This window comes from Hyaena hyaena, unplaced genomic scaffold (genome assembly GCF_003009895.1).
Source record: "Hyaena hyaena isolate Hyena2069 unplaced genomic scaffold, ASM300989v1 scaffold_1052, whole genome shotgun sequence".
NCBI lineage: Eukaryota > Metazoa > Chordata > Mammalia > Carnivora > Hyaenidae > Hyaena > Hyaena hyaena.
In genome coordinates this window covers 456,969-465,177 of record NW_024081678.1, presented here as the reverse complement: position 1 = coordinate 465,177, position 8,209 = coordinate 456,969, and the positions used below count along the sequence as shown (strand labels likewise).

The 8,209-nt window shown below is 39.5% G+C and overlaps 1 pseudogene; it reads left to right on the top strand.

Moving 5' to 3' along the window:
• Positions 1 to 1,087: 1,087 nt before the first annotated feature.
• On the top strand, positions 1,088 to 1,627 carry LOC120223816 (annotated as a pseudogene).
• Positions 1,628 to 8,209: the final 6,582 nt, after the last annotated feature.

Sequence of the window (8,209 nt, the reverse complement as noted above, 5' to 3'; positions counted from 1 at the left end):
CTCTTTGGGGCATCTGGGTGGCTCAGTCGATTAAGTCTCCAACTTCCACTGAGGTCATGATCCTGTGGTTCATAAGTTTGAGTCCTGCATCAGGTGAGCTTGAGCCCCACTTTGGGCTCTGAGCTGACCAGAACCTGTGTGAGATTCTCTCTCTCCCTTTCTCTCTGCCCCTTTCTCACTTGTGCCCTCTCTCAAAAATAAATTTAAAAAAAAAAAGACTTGAATCTCAGATATATAAAGCACTTCAACAATTAAATAATAGAGACAAATATCCAATTTTAAAATAGGCAAATAATTTGAAAAGAAATTTCACCAAAGATTTATACAAATGGCCAATAGTCACATGAAAAGATGCTAAACATCATTAACCATTAAGAAAATTAGAATTGAGAACATAGTGATATATCACAACCATTAAAGATGACTAACATAAAAAAAACACAGATAAAGACAAGTGTTGGAAAGGATGTGGAAAAATCGGAACCCTCATGAAATGCTGGTAGAGATGAAAAATAGTGCAGCTGCTTGGAACACAGTCTAATAGGTCTTTAAATAGCAATCCCATTCCTAGATATATACCCAAGAAAAATTAAAATATGTATTCATGAAAAAACTTCTATGCAGATGTTCATAGCAGCAATATTCACAATAGCTCCAAAGTGGAAACAAACCACCTCTATCAACTAATGAGCGGGTATGTGAAATCTGGGTATCTGTACAGTGGGGTATTATTTGGCCATAAACATGATGCTGATAACATGCTACAACTTGGATAAACCTTGAAAATATTATGCTAAGTGAGTGAAACCTGTCACAAAAGACCACATGATTTTGTTTATATAAAAAGTCTAGAACAGGTAAATCTATGAGACAGAAAGTAGATTAGTGGTTGCCTAGTGCTGGTGGCCAAAGAGGAATTGGAGGATGATATGTAAAGAAGGGATCTGATGATTTTCTTTACACAGTGATTGAAAATGTTCTAGCGCGTGAGCAGCTGCAGGGGCAGGGGCAGCGGCAGCATCCAGCGGCGGCGTCTACAGTTCCACCCGGTTGATCTCTACTTTTTAGCTGCACGAAGGTAGTCATTATGCCGAAAGAGTCTCCGGAGAACACAGAGAGCAAGGATGGATCCGAAGTAACTAAATAGGAGCCCACCAGACGGTCTGCCAGATTGTCAGTGAAACCTGCTCGCCCAAACCTGAACCTAAACCAAGAAAAACATCTGCTAAGAAAGAACCTGGAACAGGGTTGCCTGGGTGACTCAGTTGGTTAAACGTCAGACTTCGTCTCAGGTCATGATCTCATGATTCGTGGGTTCGAGCCCCGCATCGGGCTCTGTGCTGACAGCTCAGAGCCTGGAGCCTGCATCAGATTCTGTGTCTCCCTCTCTCTCTGACCCTCCCCTGCTCTCTCTGTCTTTCTCTCTCTCTCTCTCAAAAATAAATAAAACGTTAAAAAATTTATATTAAAAAAAAAAGAACCTGGAACAAAGGTTAACAAAAGTACTAAAGGGAAGAAGGAAGAAAAGCAAGAAGCTGGAAAGGAAGGTACTGCACCATCTGAAAGAGGTGAAACTAAAGCTGAAGAGGCAAAGAAAACTGAATCTGTGGGTAACTAGGGAGAATGAGTTGCCATGAAAAATTTGGGGTTGATTTTATGTACCTCTTGGGGCAACTTTTAAAAGCTATTTTTACCAAGAATTTTGTAAATGCTAATTTTTTAGGATTCTACTAGTTGGCATACAAAAATATATAAGGATGGACATTTTATCTTCTCAGTCATGCTTTTTGGAAATTCCCATCATCCTCAAGCAAAATAAATCAGTTTATTATTGAAAGTTATATGTAAGATTGATTGGGCATTCCATGCACTTGCTTTAAAAATTGGGTCCTGTGGATACTGTGGTGTTTTTACTTTGCGTATTTAAATTTTTCATGCAGTTTTTCTAGAGTAATAATCAGTGGTGCTTTTGTACCTAGGTTTTACGTGATTTTAATGAAACATGGATAGTTGTGGCCACCTGCTGACTATTTGTGGTTTAAAATAAAAGGTTTTCTTGCCTGTGGGAAAAGAAAAAAGAAAAACAAAATGTTCTAAAACCTATAGTGGTGATGATGTCTGATGCACAACTGTGTGAATGTACTAAGAATTAGTGAATTTTTCACATTGAATGAACTGTATTCATGTGAATTTTATCTCAATAGAACTACTTTTTAAAAAATACCATGGCTGTCTGGAGGAAGAGCACTTATGTTTGAGTTATGAGCTGAACCAGCTACATTTTTCATAGAACATCATTTTTACCTGAGTGACTGACAGAGAAGCTATTATCATTCAGACTTGCATATTTGGCAGACATTTAAAAAATTTTATAATCAGCTTATTTTATTTTTTTACAAATAGTTTATTGTCAAATTGGCTTCCATACAACACCCAGTGCTCATCCCAACAAGTGCCCTCCTCCATGCCCATCACCCACTATCCCCTCTTCCCCCACCCCCATCAACCCTCAGTTTGTTCTCTGTATTTAAGAGTCTCTTATAGTTTGCCTCCCTCGTTCTCTGTAACTTTTCTCCCTCTTCCTCTCCGCCCTCTTCCTCTCCGCCCTCTTCCTCTTCTGTTAAGTTTCTCATGATCCACATATGAGTGGAAAACATATGGTATCTGTCCTCTGACTTATTTCACTTAGCATAATACACTTAGTTCCATCCATGTTGTTGTGGATGGCAAGATTTCATACTTTCTCATTGCCATGTAGTGTTCCATTGTATAGATAAACCACATCTTCTTGATCCATTCGTCAGTTGATGGACACTTAGGCTCTTTCCATGATTTGGGTATTGTTGAAAGTGCTGCTATGAACATTGGGGTACATGTGCCCCTGTGCATCAGCACTCCTGTGTCCCTTGGGAAAATTCCTAGCAGTGCTATTGCTGGGTCATAAGAGAGTTCTAGTGTTACTTTTTTGAGGAACCTCCACACTGTTTTCCAGAGGGGCTGTACCAGTTTACATTCCCACCAACAATATCCTTGCCAGCATCTATAGTCTCCTGATTTGTTCATTTTAGCCATTCTTACTGTCATGAGGTGGTATCTCAGTGTGGCTTTGATTTGTATATCCCTGATGATGAGTGATGTTGAGCATTTCATGTGTCTGTTGGCCATCTGGATGTCCTCTTTGGAGAAGTGTTTGTTCATGTCTTCTGCCAATTTCCTCACTGGATTATTTGGTTTTTGGGTGTGGAGTTTGGTGAGTTCTTTATAGATTTTGATACTAGCCCTTTGTCCGAAATGTCATTTGCAACTATCTTTTCCCATTCTGTCAGTTGCCTTTTAGTTTTGTTGATTGTTTCTTTTGCAGTGCAGAAGCTTTTTATCTTGATGAGGTCCCAATAGTTCATTTTTGCTTTTAATTTCCTTGTCTTTGGAAATGTGTCGAGTAAGACATTGCTGCAACTGAAGTCAAAGAGGTTGTTGCCTGCTTTCTCCTCTAAGGTTTTAGTGGCTTACTGTCTCACATTCAGGTCTTTCATCCATTTTGAGTTTATTTTTGTGTATGGTTGAGAAAATGATCCGGTTTCATTCTTCTGCATGTTGCTGTCCAGTTCTCCCAGCACCATCTGTTAAAGAGGCTGTCTTGTTTCCATTGGATATTCTTTCCTGCTTTGTCAAAGCTTAGTTGGCCATACATTTGTGGGTTCCCTTTTGGGTTCTCTGTTCTATACCATTGGTCTATGTGTCTGTTTTTGTGCCAATACCATACTGTCTTGATGATTACAGCTTTGTAGTAGAGGCTAAAGTCTGGGATTGTGATGCCTCCCGTTTTGATTTTCTTCTTCAATATTACTTTAGCTATTCAGAGTCTTTTGTGATTCCATACAAATTTTAGGATTGTTTGTTATAGCTTTGAGAAGAATGCTGGTGCAGTTTTGATTGGGATCGCATTGAATGTGTATATTGCTTTGGGTAGCATTGACATCTTAATAATATTTATTTTTTCTTCCACTCCATGAGCATGGAATGTTTTCCCATTTCTTTGTGTGTTCTTCAATTTCTTTCATAAACTTTTTATAGTTTTCAGCATACAGATCTTTTACATCTTTGGGTAGGTTTATTCCTAGGCATTTTATGGTTTTTTGTGCAATTAAAAATGGAATCAGTTTCTTTATTTCTCTTATTCTTGCTTCATTATTGGTGTATAAAAATGCAGCTGATTTCTGTACATTGATTTTGTACCCTGCGACCTTGCTGAATTCATATATCAGTTCTAGAAGACTTTTGGTGGAGTCTGTCGGGTTTCCCATGTGGAGTATCATGTTGTGGAAGGCATGTTTTTAAAATTAATTAAATGAGCCTGTAAAACTAAGAAAACTGATAGTATGTGTGTCCCATAATAGATTTGAACTTTCAAGTGAAAATCAGAATTTTCTTTAAAAACTTGGAGACCTGTATCTGCCAGCTTCTATCTGTCATATGCAGTAAACTGCTTCCCAAATGAACATGAGGTTTTGATAATGGTATAGTGAAATATGCCAACACTGGAAGATCTGCATAACTCAGTGAATCAATGTGTTTAAATGAGCCATGTGTCATGCAGAATCATATATGGGTAAAAGATGCATTCAAAGTGTAAGAGAAATCAATGGAGTTTAACATCTTTGAGTTCAAAAAGTTCACTGATAATGGCATTTCAAATGTAACATTGCAACTAAGATTTAAGATGCTACCACTTACCAAGTTTTCTCATAGTATCAAAGAAGAATATACACTATAATCTGAAAAGGTTATTAAAATATCCCTCCCTTTTCCAACTATATATCTGTGTGACCAGATTTTCTTGGTGTGTTTCAACCAAAACAACATATTGCAGCACACTGAATGCAGACCCAAAGGTGAGAATCCAGCTGTCTTCTATTGTTATCGCTGCATGTTTGTGTCTCCTCAAAATTCATATGTTGAAACCCCAAACCTCCAATTTGATGGCATATGGAGTCTTTAGGAAGTAATTAACTTATGAAGATGGAGCCCACATGATGGGATTAGTGCTCTTATAAGAACAGACAGGACAGAGTTCTCTCTCTCTCTACCCCCTTTTCCTTCTTCCTTCCCTCCCTGCTAAGTGAGATACAGTAAGTAGGTCATCAGTCATTGGCAAACTAGGGTTAGGTCACAAGACACAGAATCTGCTGACTGCTGATGCCTTAACCTTGGACTTCCCAGCTTCAAGAACAGTGAAGAATAAATTTCTGTTGTTTAAGTCACTCAGTCTATGTCATTTTTGTTATAGCAGCCAGGACAAAGACATCTATTAAGTAGATACAGATTTGCAAAAACAGGAAATAATGAAAATGTAGTTTTTTCCTTATGAAATATTGTGTTATGTTAGCATGTTTATTATAATTTACATGATTTGGAAATAAACACTTAAAAATTATCTTTTAATTGCTAGCACATTAAATATTAATAGATACAATCCACACAAAAGCTCTTTGGGGTCCTTAAATTTTTGAAAAGTGTAAAGGGACCCTGAGGCCAAGGTATTGAGTAGACAGAACGCAGGCATATCAAGGCATGTATTACAGAGAAGAGGAGAGGGGCACCTTTTTTTCAGCTCAGGAGGAGCCTGCATGGGGAAGAGAGGGTAGAGTTGCAGAATGGAGGTAGGTGTAAGGCCTACTCCCTGTCCCCACCTCAGGGTATAAACCTTGGTCTGGGGGAAGACATACAAGTCAGAGAAGTTTGGATTGCAGAGCAGAGTATCTTTTTGGCTGGTTTTACATCAGAGAAGCTGGTTGGAGAAATCCTGAAGTACTTCCCCCCAGTTTGAAGTGGTTGTAGAGGGTTTACCCTCCTTGATTCCCCTATGCCTATGAGTGGCATGAAAAAGATGAAGATGGTTCTTATGTCCTTTGGGGGTGTGTGGGATGTGTCCAGAAGTGTGGAACTAACTTGCTTGCATGTAGATAGCCCAAAGCTGGAGGCTCATGGGTGTCATGGGAAAGTCACAGAGGTCAATGAGGGTCAGGGCAAAGGCCAGTCACCAGTGGTGGTGGGGACCACTGATGTGGGCAGTGTTGAGAGAATAGTCAGCACTCAGACCATTCAGCTGAAAGAGGCTGAGAGAGGGATGCTCACAAGTGACCCCAGGCGAGATGCTGGGATACGTCAGAGATCAACATGGTCAGAGATGCCCCTCCCTCATTACATTAGCTGACCCACCACTCTGAGAAGTGGAAAACTCCAAACCTGGAGAACCTGAGACTGAACTAAACTGGAAGAGAGGCTTTTGTTTTTAATATAGAAGTTACTGTGAATGGGCAACTTTTCTTTTCCTGCTATGGAGTGGAAAGGAAGGCCTTTGAGGAAATCAAGTTTATTTATAAAAGAATGAAAAAATTGCTTCTGAGTTGTGACTCTTATTTCTCTCTCCCACTAAACTTTCATTCCTGTGTTCTGTGTTATACTCACTGTTGTATCCCAAGAATTTAGGCTTATGTTTGGTCACTCAGTAAATAATTGTTAATTGAATGAACAGTAAGCTGATTTGGAGATCTTCGTTCTGTTTTATGTTTGACCTTCATATATACAATTTATGAGCCAGTCAGGCCAGAGTGAGCCCAAAGCCCTGTGGCAGTCCAGCCAGGCTTCTGCTCCAAGACACGCCCTGGCTTCCTAGGATGCTCCAAGTAAAAGTTCAAGTCCCTACAGTGGCCTTCCAACATTCCCCCACACCAGCTCTCTTTGATTTCTTGTATGTCTCCCTCCACTCGCCTCGTTCCAGCTATGCTAGCTTCTCTGCACCTAGAATATACAAGGCACGCTCTGCTTTGTCTTTCCCAACATGCCCACCCATCTAACCCCCTCACATACCTCTTCCTTGTCTTTGTTCAAATGCCACCTTCTGCTTGAAACCTTCTCTGACTGCTCTGCTTAAAATTGCAAACTACTTGACCCCACCTGCGAGCCCCTTTCCAGCTTTTTTATCCCCATAACACCTTGCACTTTCTAATTCATATATATTTGCTTATTTATATTGCTTATGGTCTGTCTTTCCTTACTAAAGTGTTGAATGAGGACAAGAATATGTATTTCAAAAATTCCTTTTACTGCAAGAATATTGTTTGGCATAGAATAGTGTCTCAGTACAGATTTGTTTAATCTATTGAGTTGAACTGAGCACTGGTTGTTTCCTGGAACTTCATTCCTAGAAATCTCTCTGAATTTCCCCTTTTCTGGCACACAGCCCCGTTTAGCTCCCTGAGCTATATTCTCTGTTCTCTTCTTCTAACCTTTGGCTTTCAAACCTTTTCTAATCACTAATTCCTGCAGCTATTCAAGGATTTTAGGTAGAAGTCTTATCTACCTTCTTCAAAATAGCTTCATTTTTATTCTCTGTTGGATCATCTGTTTCCTGGGAAAAGCCTTTATTTCCTTCATGTCACTGTCATTCTTTGCACCCGCCACCCCAGTCACACATCCAGGACGTTGTTGGCAGCCTTGTCTTGTCTTGTCTGTCATGGAATCTAACTGGCAAACAAGTTTCACTCAATCCCAACGTTAGCATATTGAAGTCTCCCATTTACATTGCAAGTACACTTGGCCCAGCTGGATTGAGGCCATTCTACACACATAGTTTTGGATTTGTTTTTCGTGATGGGTGGGAGGTAGGAGTGGGAGGGTGAGGAAGGATGGGAGTTAGGCATAGTAATTACATGGTGAATTCAGCACACCTTTTTTTTTCTTAAGAGCTGGCAGGGATTTTTGAAGTCTTTTGTTTTCACAAAAGGAAATGAATAAACATAATCCTACCGATATCAAGATCTTTCCAAGGTTGTCAATAAATAAGTGGTAGAGCTAGGAATGGAGTCCAGGCTTTCTCTTTCTCAACCCAGTATTCTTTCTGTTCTATCAGGCCAACCCCCCAAAAGAATATTTCAGGAAAACCATTTGCCTTCTTCAGCATCATCAGATTTTCCTCTCCTCATTCCATTAGTTTCTGATGGAATATTTTCGAATATTTTGATTGAGTGGAGTTTATGAATTTGGGTACCTACATGGTCCTTAGGTTTAACCTGAAGACACAATTTTAGAGAGTCACAGGTGGCACCAAAATGCAAATGTTTTATCTGATTTCTTGTTCACTACTTTTGTCACTAGAATACATTATTTTTCTTCCTGGCACTGAAGGTAATTATTACTTCCCAGTTAT